The sequence below is a fragment of the Hylobates moloch genome, unplaced genomic scaffold, assembly GCF_009828535.3.
Source record: "Hylobates moloch isolate HMO894 unplaced genomic scaffold, HMol_V3 SCAFFOLD_6, whole genome shotgun sequence".
In the NCBI taxonomy this organism is placed as follows: domain Eukaryota; kingdom Metazoa; phylum Chordata; class Mammalia; order Primates; family Hylobatidae; genus Hylobates; species Hylobates moloch.
Window position 1 is genome coordinate 64,070,128 of NW_026652281.1, and position 14,796 is coordinate 64,084,923.

General features: G+C 36.4%; 1 long non-coding RNA gene across 1 annotated transcript in view; it reads right to left on the minus strand.

Moving 5' to 3' along the window:
* Nucleotides 1–235: 235 nt before the first annotated feature.
* LOC131383800 (uncharacterized) overlaps nt 236–14,796 on the minus strand; it is a 205,753-nt gene continuing 191,192 nt past the window's right edge. The window contains exons 6-7 of the long non-coding RNA XR_009214106.1: nt 7,590–7,753; nt 236–636 (exon numbers count right to left, since the gene is read on the minus strand). This is a non-coding gene — a long non-coding RNA (uncharacterized LOC131383800). The remainder of the gene's footprint in view (nt 637–7,589; nt 7,754–14,796) is intronic.

Below are 14,796 nucleotides of genomic sequence, written 5' to 3' on the forward strand. Positions count from 1 at the left end.
ACAAGGTCATACTTTTACATAACATGATACAACTAACCTGTGTGCAACAGAAAATGCACCAACCCTTTCCCCAGAAGGGTTGCAAAGTCCATGGTGATGTTTACTCTTCTCTTCGATATTCTATAACTTACATATTATGATGTAAAGTTAATGGTACTTAAACACTATGATATAAAGTCAATATATCTTTTGTTACATAATAAGGAGATAAGAAAGAGAAGAAAACAAAGATATCTTCTATACACATACACATACATATTCATAACAAAATAAGGAAGTAACACTTGACAGAGACCTCATTTCTGTTACTGGTCATGCGGTCATAGATGGATTTACAACTACTTCCTTTCACTCTCTATCCTGTACTTCCTTTGCCTGTAGCTGGTAGCTGGTCATGGTTCTTTTCCTGTTGCGGTGATCCAAATGTCGACTTCTGTCAACTTCTGAAGGATCTGGTCCATTAGTAGTCCTGCCTGAATTGAGTTGTTGTAAATTTCCACTGACTTTAATCAAATGGCAGGGATTTCCTGTATTCCAGACATAGTCTTTCTTATCTCTGTTGTGGAGTTGCAGTCCTATTTTCCCTGGATAGTTAGAATCAATAACTCCAGCCAGCAAAGTAACTTCCTTTTTTGCCTGTTGATTCAGAAACAAAAGGAGCCCAAAGTGGCTGGGTGGCAGTCTTAACTTCCAGTTCAATGAAATCATTGCATCTCCCAATGGAAGCATTCCTCCCTTTGAGTTAAGAACTCTAGTCAGCATAGCATAAGGTTACAGGAACTCAAAGCAAAAATTTTGCTAGTGGATCACTAGGGGTAATAGTGAGTGGTACCACTCCCATTTCCACCCCTTGATTTCCAGACATATGAATCCTGGCCATGGGGAAACAGCACCATTCACTGAATGTCAACTCAGAGCCTATACAGCTTCCTGAAACACCTTTCTCCATCCCTGCAAGTATTGGCATCTAGCTGGCACTGTAACTGTGTTCAAAAGGCCATTTCACTATTCTACTAAGCCAGCTGCTTTAGGATACTGGGAAATGTTGTAAGACCAAAAAGTTCCATAAGCATCAGCCCACTGCCTGCATCACAGCCTTTGATAATATTTTACTTTTTTTGTGGTAGTTTAGGTCCTATTTTAACCTTATTTTTTAAATTTGCAATTGATGTTTGATAAATTAACCACTTCAACACTACATTAAGCTTTGTTGAATCCCCAGTAAATGGAACTAGGTCAGCTTAATCACAACAGGAAGACACCAAGTGTTTAGAACAATAGAGTTCACTGAGGTTTTTTTAGATAAAAACAGTGCAATCTAGTCAGAAGACTTGACTTTAACTGTAATAACCAGGCAGTTAAAGATCCTCCATTTTTACCCTCTGTAAAAATATAGATTTTGAGGAATTGCTCCAATTCACCATATCATTTTGAGTGCAAATTGGGTTTTAAAAATAAAATAAATTAAAAATGATAGAATACTCAGTTTATTTCACATACTGTGAAATAGAATGTATACAATTACAATCATAAATTTACATAACTTAAAATCATTAAGTCACTTGCATTAGTCTAATTTTTTCATAAAAATAAAATTATTGTGTAACCACAGATTTACTGACACGTTACCTTTCTCCCAGGGTAGATTTAGTTTTAAAGGTCACATTCTCTAAACATTTCCTACAAACTAAATGCAGAATTTTATGAACCAAAGCACACTAATGGACCCTCTGATGTGAGCAAAAATAATCTGCAAACTGAGATTTGACCAAAGGGTGTGTGCAGAGTAGGGAATATGAACTGCAAAATCAAATAAACTCACTGTGACTGAAAAAATGTTACATAAAGATTTACACAAAGACATTTTAGATGATCTTAAAGACTGGGGCACCTTTGCATGGAAGGTTAGCCCCAAATATTTTCCATTAAGCCACAAAAAAGGTGTGTGTGCACATATGCAAACTAACACACAAGTGTCTAGAGATAGAGCGTCAGTTAGAAAAGGACAAGAAATCATCTAATAAAAGTGGCAGACCTGTTTCCCTTTTAACAGAATAACTAAAACAAAAATTAGAAAATCTCTAAAAGACACCTTATTACTGTCCCTATTTCATAAGTGGCAATGAAGCATGGCAGAGGAAAGGCTTGATGAAAACCACACAGCCTATTAGTGCTGCAAAGGGAATTGAATTCAGGTCACCTAACTGCAAGCCCAAGATTTTATCCTAACGCTAACACTTGTATATTATGAAAAATGTAATAAGAGAAAACCCCAAAGCTCACTGAACTAAAGTCAACAGCTGTTCTCCCGTCATTAGTTTAATGAGAAAATGTTACATTTCATAGGAAGTCTGTTTTCAAATTTCATATAGCATTTTCAGAAATCTGGCCTTCAGGCTTTATCTTTTCTTGCTCTACAGGGTGAAATAATATGTCCCTGGGCCTGCTAGAAAGAGACCTCTGTCCTAACGCCTCACGGGCCTGGACTCTGCCCTCCACTTTTGCCTTAGCACAGATCAGCTTTCCTTGAAAATTAGCAAGATTCCAACACTAGCACGTGAGCAACCAACCTACTACTTTGGAGCCTAACTTTGTGCATGACCCCTAGAAATTAAGTAGCTATTACAGACACAATTTGAAATTACGTATTCTATGGGCTTGCAAACATATTCAGAAGATATAAATTGCAGATGTACAACAGTGGGAAAATAGGCTTGACATGTAGATTATGTGTGGTCCAGAGGATTTGATTTACTGAGATACCTAGTATTGGGTTTTTTTTTTCTGCAAATTCTAAAGAATATATACTTCCTGGGGAAATGAGCAAAGCTTTGACTTAATGGATTTCATATAATAATATATCCCTAGAAAGTCCAAATGAACATTTCAACTTTTCTGTTGGCATCTTTTTCACATGTTGCCAATGGTTTTGATTTTTCTCTTTACTAAACAGTGTAGGTACTTAATCATGCTATTCCAGTTTTTATCACATTGATAATAATTCAATAATTCCTTTTATAAATATATTTTACCAACTATACTATATGCAAAATTGTGCAGATATTATTCTTGCCCATTAGAACTTACAACTTAACAAAGAAATTGATGTATATATGAATCATAATTTAAAATAGAATGCAATGATTTATTTGAGAAGCTTTAACTAATTTCTAAAGTTGCCATTTTCCATCAATTTTACATGTGCTCATATGATTAATCTCTCATGTTTAAACCAAAAATTAGTTTATAATTTTACCTTAGCTTTTAACTAAGAACGCTACCCCTTTCAATTCAGTTAGCTACAGAAATAGCACATGAAATCTAACTCTTGAAAAGCTCAAATCTTGCAAGAGCCAGATAAATAGCTTCTTTTTAGGTAAAGTACACATCAGTGTAGAAGTCTTTATATTCTTCACTGTTGAACACTTACTCTGCAATATTTCTCAGCATGGAACTTGAGTGGATAAAAATAACACATTTTGACTCACTATTTGGTAACCAGGGCCTTTCGAATAGAAACTGCCTGTTCAGTCAGAAGGGGCAAGTTCTCAATATACAGTAATTACTGCCAATGGAATGCCTTATTTGTTCCTAAAGTGTATATTATTACGTATAGATAGCTTCAGTATCAGAATATATAGAGATCAAAGAGTTTTGTTTCTTTACGTTTCTAAACATAAAAAAGTATTATATCCCACATTAAGAAGTCAATACACTATTACAACAATATAACTATATGATTAAGTATTTCTTGCTATTCAATTATGCAACTCTCAATTATAAAAAGGAGACTGTTTTATTAGTATGTATACCGCATCAATAAAACTGCTTAGATCAGTATTTTATGTAGCACCTTAAATACCAGTGAGTATTTTTCTTCCATATCATACATGCTTACCACTTCTACATACAAATATTAAAATACAGTGATCTAAAGCCCCAATTTTATGAATCTCTTAGCTTTCAAATAGCTAGTGGATGTTTTGTTGGTTTTCCAAATACAGACCCAAGACCACCCTCTTGCTTATTATTTTATTTTTCAATGTTGTTCTCTTATCCAGTGAAGGAAAATAACAAACAATAATGAACTGATTAAAGTTTCCCACTGAGCAGTACGAGCTCAGTTTGAATCTCTAGTAAACATTATTTTCCTTTCTTTTGTTTTTCCTTTACTTTCACAAACATTAAGGAATGTTTTAGGCTTTGCTAGTTGATTATTCAAAACCTACATTTGCCAACTGGTGTTTTTATAACTCCAGGCTTAAGTGAAAATGAGACAAGAAATCTCAGTTGGATTTTCCTATGTTGTTATTATATTTTTTAACACAAATTATTGTTACTGAAGTTATGCACAAAGCCTAAACCATTAATTTTTAGTATTATAAAGTTGCTTTTAATGTTAGTTACCTTGTAAAATAATGTAATATGTCTATTTACCTAAAAAGTCTCCTTTTCTACAGCTAACATCAACTATTTAATTACATAATAAAACCCATTACCCCTGTGAAATGCTTTACCTCCAAAGAGATTGTACATGCTCTTAGACTATCTTTTTGGGGGGTGGGGTCAGCAAAGATTGGCAGGAAGTCTTTTCCATACAATCAGAATTTTTTTTTTTTTTTTTTTGAGACTAGGTCTCACACTGTGACCTAGGTTGGAATGTGGTGGTATGAGTACATCTCATTTCAGCGTCCACCACCTGGGCTCAAGCCCAATCTTCCCACCACAGCTTCCTAAGGAGCTGGGGCCACAGGCGTGCACCACCACTCCCAGCTAATTAAAAAAAATATTTTTTCTTTTAGAGGTATTTTAGAGATAGGGTCTCACTATGTTGCCCATGCCAGTCTTGAGCTCCTGGGCTCAAACAATCCACCTGCCTCAGTCTCCCCAAATGTTGGGATTACAGGTGTGAGCCACCAAGCCAAGCCAATCAGAAAATATTTAATGAGCACTAATCACATGATAAGCAATAGGGTTTTTATAAAGACAAATATGTGATTAATGTCCTCAAGTGATCAACAGCTGGATGCAGGACTGCTTACATAATTTGCAGGCCCATTGCCAAATGAAAATTCAGGGCCCATTGTTCAAAAATTATGAAGAATTTCAGACACAACTGCAGAGCATTAAATCAAGTGTGGGGTTCTTCTGAACAAGGAGTCTTGGGTAACCGCACAGGTCACATGCCCTTGAAGCCCACCTTGGCTCAATGACTAAGTAGTAACAAGGAGGAGATTTTCTAAGGGGATATCACCAAATAGGTAACAGAAAGATGACCTTTAAATCTCTCCCAAAGACAAAAGGAAATTTAAGATTCTAGGAAATCTGTGCAAGAAAAATGAAACAAATGCACATAATAAGATAAATATCAAAGCCAAAGATCTGTAATGAAACAGGAGCTATCTTAAGACAGCTGAAAGACAACCTTGCAAATACAGGTCTTCTGATGTTAAGTACCAAATAAACAATTTGTGGGGAAAAGCAGTAATAGATCAGAAAGAGGAAGGAACATTCTTGGCTGCAGTGGGCAGGAAATGCTTTCTGGAGTGAGTGAGACCTGGCCTTGCTCTTGACTGAGAAGTTAGATTTAGCAAAGCTCACATTGATTTGACACATAACATGGCTTTTGTAATTGGCAATGATTTTTGTTTCCTAAATTAAAACACTTTATAAAATCCTTAAAATATTTGAAAAAGTCCTAAGTCCATAAGTCTCCAAGAGAGAAATTTTAAAATATTAAAATATATGAAGTAAATATGAAGCAAAATTTTATCACGAGTTGCAGTGAAGCTTCTAATTATATAAACACTTCATAAAAAATAAGTGCATTATACCTAGAGGCCTAGCTTGAGCCAATAGATGCTTATAGAATTTTTCAGATCAAATTTACCAGTTCTTCTCTTTAGATATATAAAATATAAAATACAGATATCATTTGCTTTTTTCCCAGTATGTTCACTACTGTTTAATATTTATCAAGTAGAATTAGCATTGCATTCCATCTCCTGTCCTTTGAGTATACATTCTCCTAGATTTGTGTACTTTTTTAAGTGAGAATCTTACCAAAACAAAACATCTGAAAATATCTAATGAAACTTTTCCTTTTCCAGCCAGCAATGCTAACACTCTCTGTAGGTGGTGCTGAATGCTTAAATAGTGGTGTGCCTTAAATATTTAAAAATGGGCTTCAGGATGGTGTGTAGGAAATGGGGCAGAGTCCTAATTTTAGCATTTGCTGATATTTATATTGTAAAAACTTCCATCAAAGAGTATAAGAGAAATCTTTCTTCTATCTTTGTAACTTGTCGGTACCTATAAAACCACTCTATTGTAAGATTTTAATTAAAAAATAAAATAAAAACCTCTTATGGCCAATTTCAAGCTATCAACTTGACATCACAGAGCATAGAGGTAAGATGGGCACAGATGAGCAAAATCAGCTCTTGAGATGAGAGGAAAGAACTTAAATGATGAAGCAGGCCCAGAAGTATGTAAAAGGCATTGGTCCCAACACACTGCTAGGATGGATGCAGTAAGAGGAGACTGGAGCCAAGGTAATGTGCAGAGCCTGCAACTTAGACGAACATGGTATAAAGGTTGTCCCTGTCACTGTTGGTTCATTGGGATTCACACCACAGAGTTTTCCAGCTTTTCCTTAGAAGGACTTGGAGAATTCATCATGGAATTCTTCACCAGTCATCTCATCCAGAGCTTCCCCAGCTTCTCTAAAGTAAGAATCAGCCACAGCATTTGCTAACAACAACAACAAAATTATTGGACCTCCAATCCAGAACTGCTGAATCAGTTTCTAGGGAAGAAGCTTGGAAACCCCAGAAAATTCTCATCACTAGGAAAGGTGGTTAAACACTGGCCAGCTCAACCTCCTGGCAACAAAGGAATCTCCCTTACACCATGCGCAACATGTAACCAGCCATGAGTTCCACGTTGGCCAAAAACCTGCCAATGAAGATGGTCAGCAGCATATAACTGTGGACAGACCTGGTTGAAATCCTTCCTTCAGTGTTTGCCAGCCATGTGACTTTGAAAAATTCACTGAGCCTGTCTGAGTTTGGTTCTCCTTATGTGTAAAATGGAGGTAATAATTGCAACTTCATGGCATTGTTTTGCTGAGCAAACAAGATGCCATATGTAATGCACCTAGCACAGGGCTGGAACCAAAGCACCCAGCATATACCAGCTAATGCAATTTAGACAATGATTCTCAACCTTGCTGGCATGTACACATCACCTAGGAGGTTTTTAAAATCTCAAGGTCCTGGCTACATGCTAGCCCAAGAAAGTTAGAATCTCTGAGGATGAGATCTAGGCATCAATATTTTAAACTTCCCCAGGTTATTCCATGTGCAGCTAATATTATGGAAAATTGAATAATCAGCAAACAAATTTGAAAGGCTGCCCAACTCAGCAGCTGGAAAGCCATAATGATTACCTTGTATTTCCTTTGAAAGAGGCACAACTACAACAATCATTATTGGTATCATCAAAGAGCATATTTTAAGCACCCACTGAGTGCAAGATAATAAAGTCCCTTTTCTGGAAGATCTTTGAAACATCAGGAAGCCTACTACCTGGACATCCTCTTTGCTTAAGCTTCATGGGTATATTTTCTTCTTGTTTATAGTTTCAAGTTGTTAGAAGACTTCTTGTCACATTTGTGTTGTCGATGGTGAGTTGCCAGCAGAGCGTCATCTCAGGAGAAATCACTGAATACAGCTTTGCTTGACGCAGGTAGCTAAAGGAAAGAGGGAAACATTCTGAATAATTAGAAGGAAAAAGGCAAGAACGGGACTCCCTAAGGAAAGAGCTCCTGTCAGAGCCAGTGGAAGCAGATGCTCCAACAACACGAGGCTCAAGAGGAAAAAGCAGGAGCCTTTTCCTGTGTAACAAGGAAAGAGTCAAGAGGACCAATTTCATTTAGAATCATTAACACTCAGTAATTGATCAAAGGTATTATTTCAATTTCACCTGTCTCTAAATCCTGAGAAGCTTGAGACATGGCCTGTGATTAATCAGCATGACAATCATAATTATGGGTAAATGGAAATTAAGATGTCTTATTTCTATCAGTTTTACTGAAATCTTGTCCCTGCTTTGCCTACGTGATGCCAACTCAATCCTCTGTAAACAGGGAATTGAAAGCTTGTTTCATTTTTCAAATCCCTTTACACCATCAGAGTCTGAATCAAAAGGCAAACTACCATTACGTTTAAGTTACAGTGATAGTAATTAGAGTGGTCTAGAATTCCCCACCAACTATTTTATCTTAAGAAACACAGATTTACACTCTTGCTGTCTGCCTAGCTGTCAATCCATATACAGGAGACACTAAAAGGATAAATTAACTTGGTGACTCCTTCAAAATGGTATTGATTCAAAGATATATCGGTTGACAACCTACCCTCAGAGGAGAAAGGACCTGCTGCCATTCACAGAATAAATAAATAATTTCTAGGTCGGGGCACTGATGTTTCCTGAGACCTCTAAGAACCCAGCTTCTGACAAAGCTGTTACCATGTTTAAGTGCCCTATAATTATGAAATTATTATTTTAGTTTCGTTTTGTTTCATGAATTTTACTTGTTTTCACGTAAAAGCAAATGTTTTTCTCCATTTCTGGAAGAAAATAATATTTTACAGCATGAGAGAAACCCTCATATAAAGTACAATAGCTTTTGATTTGGGCCACTGCTTGCAAGGACAAATTAAAGCATAACAACAGGAATTTTGGAATAGAGAAATAATTTGAATCAATAACAAAGAAACAGGAGATGGAGTGGGGGAAGAAGGGGGAAAGCTTTAGTGCCCTCATTTGCTCACATTTCATAAGAACAAATTACTTAAAACTGATAAATCAAGTAACTGCAGCACATTTTTAAAACTTTTATTTTAGTTTCCAGGGTACATGTGCAGGTTTGCTATATAGGTAAACTGAGTGTCATGGGTGATTGGCATACACATGATCTTAAAGTCATAATTGCAGGCTTTGATTTCTGAAATGTAAAAAAAAGCTTCATTCCCTTAAAGTTAATTACTTCTTGGATGTTTTTCTTCTTGGAGATATATATATATATATATACACACACACACATACACATATACTATAATGTAATTTACTGATATTAATGTAGGTCATATATTATATAAAAAAGATTATTTATGTTATATATAAACATATATTATGTATATGTAATTATATATATTCATATTTATAGATGCATACATATATACACACATATTCCTATATACACATATCATCTATGCAATCACATATGTGAAAAAAAAAGTCAGCTATTTATTTTGAAGGCCCCTTCTAAAGCTTAATCTGCTCTCCTGGTGCATGGAAACTCCACAAATATTATTCTTCCACTTTTCTAAATTTATTTGATTATCACGTTTTGCTTGTTGTTATTAACCCTGTTTCCAGAATAACGCCAGTTATAGCCAACTAGAATTTTAGAATGTCAATTCTATTTCTATATTCAGTGATGTGATTGATTGTTTTTGTATCAAATAATTAACATATATACTGAGAAAACATAAGATTGATGTTAAAAACAAAACAGAAACAAGTGCCTTACTAACAATGCAGCAGCATTTCTTCTACTCCTGTTGTCGTGTGATTTGTACTTAATTATTTCAACAAACTAGAATATTGTTATCCTTAAGATAACAATGCATAAAGGAAAATATCTCCAGGAAACATGAAAAGGTCAAAATAAAGAGATAATTAACTACAAAATAAAATGGCATTTATCCTATAGTTATAGCAGAATAAATATATGTACTTACTAGAAATACCAAGAATGACCTTTTTATCAGTAGAAAGTTTTAAAAGTAGCTGCTATATTTCATGGATAAAACAACCATCTCTTGAAATAAATGGTCTGAGATAAATAACTGAATAAGATATATTGAAAGACAAAGGATAGCCCTTAAAATTAGAATAATAATGATTATCTGATTCTATTGCTAAGTAGTTACAGCAATTGAATTAGAAAATGCCTCAAATGTTATTTTGAAGTGATATCTGCAAGCTCCAGTAGGTCAACTATGCCATTCTTTGAGATAAAAATCACCACTAATTTGCCAACTTCCTGCACCTTAAATTGATGTCAGGGATTTGGGGCCAGCCCAGAGGTGATATTTTAAAATATTTGCCAATTTATTACATAAAGATGCTCATCTACATGTCTTTTTTTTTTTTTTTCTTTCTCTTTTTCCCCTCATCTTCTCCTTTCTGGTCATATTACTTGAATCCATGCTCTTTCCTTCTAAGGATTCATTTTATAACGTTGGCTTCAGATGATTTTCAAAAACTACTGGCTATTTTACTAATTTAATGCCCAGATACACAATTAATTAAAATGTGCTATTCATTTTTCTCCACATAAAAAAGTTATTATTAAGCATACGATGGACTTTTTTGAAAGTTTCAAAAGATAGCGCTTGCACTTCTCAATTCAACGGCCTTGCAGCTTCCACCTACACACTGCACTGGCTGTGGTGCTGGGCTCTGAAGACAGAAACCTTTCTAGTCACAAGAAACCCTCTCTATCTAGTTGGCAATTCAAATAAGTAAACAGCAAAAATTTAAGTATGGTATAATAAAAGCAGAACTAGAATTATTTTTCTTTTTTAGCTTAAAACAAGACACATTTATCATCTTACAGTTCTGCAGGTCATATGTCTGAAATGGGTCTAAAATCAATGAACTAAAATCAAGGTGCTAAAAGGGGTTGGGTTTCTTCTACAGGCTCTGGGAGAGAATCCATTTCCCTGCCTTTTCTATCTTCTGAAGGCTGACTGTGTTTCTTCTGATGCTCATGGCCCATTTGCATCTTCAAAGCCAGCAATTGTAATATTCTGGCCTCTGCTTTCATCATCACGTCTCTTTCCCTGACTCTGTTTCTCCTGCCTTCCTCTTTGAGGCCCTCTGTGATTACATTATGAGGACCCCTGTGATTACATTGAGCCTACCAGATAATGTAAACTAGTCTTCCTATTCTAAAGTCAGCTCATTAGCAACCTTAATTCCAGGAGCAACCTGAATTCCACCTTGCCATGTGACCTGATACATTCACAGTTTTCAGGAACTGGGAAGTGAACATCTTGGGAGTGGGTGGTGAGAAGACATTCTTCTGCCTACTGCTCTTTCGCATGCCATACAAGGCCCTTCACCACGTAGACTCAAACTGTCTTTCTGGTCTTATCTCCCACCACACACGTATCGGTAACATATTGCTGAATAACAAGTTACCCTAAAGCTTAGTGGCTTAAAATAACATGTATTATCTTGCCATTTCTGTTGGTTGAGAATCCAGGAATGGCTTAATTGGTTATCTAGCTCAGCATCTCTCTCAAGGCTGTATTCAAAATATCACCTGGGGCTGCTTCCCTCTCAAAGCTCAGCCGAAAAAGAATCTGCTTTCAAGCTCACTCACATGATTGTTGGCAGGATTCTTTCCTCCCTGGCTATTGACTGGAGGCTACTCTCAGTTATTTTCCACAGGGGTTTCTCCATACGGCAGCTCACAACTTGGCATCTGGCTTCAACAGAGCAAGAAGCAAGAAGAGCCAGAGACAGAATGCAAGCAAGAATGAAGTCGTTCTTTTGTAACCACATCTCATCACTTTTGCTGCATCATATACATTAGAAGTGAGGCCTACCCACACTCTAGAGAAGGGGATTGTATAACGGCGTGAAAACAAAAAGTGGTAGCATGGGGCCATGTTAGAACTGTCTAGTGCATCCCAATATGTACTCTGTGCTGTCACCTCACAAGACAGCCTATGTTCCCCAAGAAAGAAAAAAAGTGCTTGGTAACCCACCTTCTCTGTGTTCATTAATCCACTCATTCAAAAATATCTATTTGACTGCTATTGAGCAACACTAGATCCCTGCTCAAGATACCGTAAATCAGAGGGAGAAGTGATTAGCACTGTCTGGGAGGGTTTCCCACTGGAACTGAACTCTGCATTGAGTTTTGAAGAATTAGGAATGGTTCACAAGGGGAGCAAGAGATGAAAGCCGAGTCTGAGCAAATGGGCAAAGAATGAAGATTATAGATCATGATGTTGTGTTTCAGGGTACTATAAAAGTTTCTGCAATGACGGAGTGTAATTATTGAGCATCTAATGAGGGTATGAGGAAAATGGAACTGTGGGATGAGATGCTGGAATTATACCCAGGGGCAAGATGAAAGGTCATGATACAGGGCTTGGGCTTATGGGGTAGAGGTGGCAGTGAAGGGTTCCAATTGTGAGATGAATATTTTGGATTGATGGCTCTGGCAGCCAGTGTCACAGGGAGTGGAAGATGCAAGAAGGGTAACAGACCGAACAGTTAAGATGCTATTCCGGTGGCCAAAGCAAGCCTTTACCAGGTCATGAGAAAGACAGTGGCACTGGTAATACAGGAGTTGATTTCACTGATACCAAAATCCAATGCTTCATGAAATTCAGAAGTATGCTATGTGATTCCATTACTCTCAAGTGTTCTTGGTTTTCCACAGTCATCATGTTGCATGTGGATTCCTAAGGAAAGAAGCACTAGAAAGCAAGTCCAGGACAAAGAAAGATTCAAAACCTGATAGACAATTGACTTAGAGGGTTCAATGAAACCCCTAAATTTTTTGTGTGTGCATGTTTCTAAGTGGATCTATACTTGCATAAAATTCTCAAGGCATCTATGATATAAAAACGGGGAGAATCACTATTCTATATACAAGCTATTCTCGTCTAGTCTAGTGTCATTTAAAATGCCTCAAAACATTTTTTAAATGTCTATTGCCACTCATCACCTAATGACCAGATTACAATTTTTAATGGATTCTGAACTTTATGTCTTAAACCATTAATTGTTCTTGCTTACATGGCTGCGTCCTTTGAGGCTAGATCTGAATATTTCTTACATTTCATAAATGGAAGTAAAGATTAGCTATTCATTATAACACTACTAAGACTTTGCTTCTTGTAAATGGATGGGAAGTGGGAATATGACTTTGTCTGGAAAAAATAACTTTCATAAAGCCTCTTGTTCAAGTACCCATTTCCTGGAAATGAATTGTTCCATACTTAGGAGATATAATCTAATGGAACATACTTCCCTGGGAGGTTAAGTGTTCTATTTTCTAATGTGAAGAACTATTTAAAACTGCCAATGTAAAAAGAGTGGGTAAAACTTTGGCATTTCTCCCCCTTGTTTAGTGATAAACTTTTGATATTCTCTAGTCTGTGTGAATACAATCTCACCACAGCAGTCCTCACACATACTCTCAAGTTCAGCCTTTCTTACACTTCACCAGCTTAAATGCGAGAAGACCCAGGGTGATTACCATTATATCTGAAATAAATACAAAAGGAAAATATCTTCAACATAGTGAAAATGCTAGAAAAAAAGCACTGCAAGAAAATGAGGTGCTTAGACAGCCCCATGGATCTAGTAATAAGACATCATTTTAAGACTGTTAGCAATGTTCAAAGATTTTTGTCCTTCATTAGTCTCTGCCAAGGGACATAGCCATAAACATTTAATTATAAAGCTACATGGAGCAAAGAGAGACAGCTTGGGAAATCTGCATACTAGTAGTAAGATGTGGCATAATTCACTTAAAAATAAAGAATGTTAGAGACTATTAGAAGTGCGACACTGATTTTTGAGAAAAATACTAAGAGACATTTCAGAAAGCAGCGATTTTTCTGCATTATTTTGTAAAATCTCAGATAAAAGCTAGGAGTTCCAAGGAATGATAATATTAGTTTGGAAGTTCTGTATTCTCTATTATAAACCTAACTACAATTTCAAGAGGGTAGTGGATAACTCTTCTATATCGCTGATCATTTGCAGAGCTCAGCACAGTATCCAGCGTGGGTGACGCCTGCGTAAATAAATTAAGAACAAATGCTTCAAAACAAATTAGCAGCTGATAGAGATAATATTTGAAATAAAGGTGTTATTCGGGAAAATAGAACCCTATGACTCTGTCACATTAAAATGCTGTAATTGTATAACACTATTTCAAAGATAACACCTATCCAATAAATATTCTGCTCTGTGAAGAAATGCCTACAGTAAGCATGGAGGAAAATCTTCCATTGGATAATGAAGCATAGTTTTAGGTCTTCTTTGACTGCACAGGCTCCTTTCACAGCCCTTCCAGGAGGTGGAAAGGGTTTCTAATAGTGTGTTTGCATGGTCAATTGTACTTCTTATATTTACAGTTTGAAGATGGTTTTCACATAATTGCTTCTCTGTTTCTATTCCTCCTTCCACTCTGTCTACTCTCCCTGCATGTGGGTGGCATTAGAGAGGTTGTGGGGATTTGGGGAATCCTATTAAGGGGAAGTTGAGTTGAAGATATGGTTATCTTGGATTTAATGAGATATACAGTTCCTTCCAATCATTTCCATGTATGGTTAAATTATTGATGGACATCCCAGTGCGGAAATGAATTTCAGGAATGCTTCTACCCCTAGCTACATCAGCTCACCCAGCTTCACAACATGTATATGCAGGGGCAGAGACCTAATCAGGATATAAACTTGTATGCAAATGCCTGGCAGATAGTACATAGTAGCAGGAGAGAAAGCAGGTTTAAAATGAACGGGACCAAGGAAAATTCTCCCAAAATGTATAATTCACATTCCAAAGACACTTGATAGAAGTCTTCCTAAACTGGACAGAAATCCTAAAGCTGTACATAACATTATCAATAAGGAATTGTGAAGCTGAAAAAGCATTTCTAAATTACCATCAATAGGCTGGGTGCGGTGGCTC